The sequence below is a fragment of the Arachis duranensis genome, chromosome 9 (assembly GCF_000817695.3).
Source record: "Arachis duranensis cultivar V14167 chromosome 9, aradu.V14167.gnm2.J7QH, whole genome shotgun sequence".
NCBI classification, from domain to species: Eukaryota; Viridiplantae; Streptophyta; class Magnoliopsida; order Fabales; family Fabaceae; genus Arachis; species Arachis duranensis.
In genome coordinates, this window is record NC_029780.3 from 106,748,713 (window position 1) to 106,750,192 (window position 1,480).

A 1,480-nucleotide genomic window follows, 5' to 3' on the forward strand; every position below is an offset into this window, starting at 1 on the left:
AGAGTGGGTACAGTTAGACATCTTCTACTATAGGCTTACAGAAAAAGCTCAGATGTCTCTAGACCACTCAGCTGGTGGATCTATACATATGAGGAAGACGATTGAAGAAGCTCAAGAGCTCATAGATACTGTTGCTAGAAATCAACATCTATACTTAAGCAGTGAGTCCTCTACAAAAGAAGAAGCTATGGCAGTAACTACTGATCCCAATCCCCAAGAACATATTGTTGAGCTTAATCAGCAATTACTCCTGATGACAAAACAGTTAGCAGAATTTAAAGAGATGCTCCAAGAAACCAAAATTGCTAACAAGAATATAGAATCACAGTTGAATCAGACAAAATAGCAGTTATCTAAATAGATAACAGAAGAATGCCAAGCAGTTCAACTGAAGAGTGGGAAGACATTGAATAACACTGCTCAAAGTAGCAAAAAGCTAAGAAAGGAACAACTGACAGAGGATAACCAAACCATTGCCCAAAATCCCTTTGAGGACAGTAAGAGCCCATAGAGGAATACTCCTGGCGTTCAAACGCCAGAAAATGGGGGGAAGTTGGCGTTAAACGCCCATTCCTTGCCCAGTTCTGGCGTTCAAACACCAATGAGGAATCAGACACCTGAGAGTGCTGATAGTAACCCCTCTAAGAAGGCTTCTCCAACCACCTCTGTAGGGAATAAACCTGCAGCAACTAAGATTGAAGAATATAAAGCCAGAATGCCTTATCCTCAGAAACTCCACCAAGCGGAACAGGATAAACAATTTGCCCGCTTTGCGGACTATCTAAGGACTCTTGAAATAAAGATTTCGTTTGCAGAGGTACTTGAGCAAATACCTTCTTATGCTAAGTTCATGAAAGAGATCTTAAGTCATAAGAAGGATTGGAGAGAAACTGAAAAGGTGTTTCTCACTGAAGAATGTAGTGCAGTCATTCTAAAAAGCTTACCAAAGAAGCTTCAAGATCCAGGAAGCTTTATGATACCATGCACATTAGAAGGTGCTTGTACCAAGACAGCCCTATGTGACCTTGGAGCAAGTATCAACTTAATACCTGTATCCACTATCAGAAAGCTTGGGTTGACTGAAGAAGTCAAACCAACTCGGATATGTCTCCAACTTGCTGATGGCTCCATTAAATATCCATCAGGCATAATTGAGGACATGATTGTCAAGGTTGGGCCATTTGCCTTTCCAACTGACTTTGTAGTGCTGGAAATAGAGGAGCACAAGAGTGCAACTCTCATCCTAAGAAGACCCTTCCTAGCAACTGGACAAACTCTCATTGATGTACAAAAAGGGGAAGTGACCCTGAGAGTCAATGAGGATGAGTTCAAGTTGAATGCTGTCAAAGCTATGCAGCATCCAGACACATCAAATGACTGCATGAGCGCTGATATTATTGACTCTTTGGTGGAAGAGATCAATATGACTGAGAGTCTCAAATCAGAGCTAGAGGATATCTTTAAAGATGTTCAGCCTAAC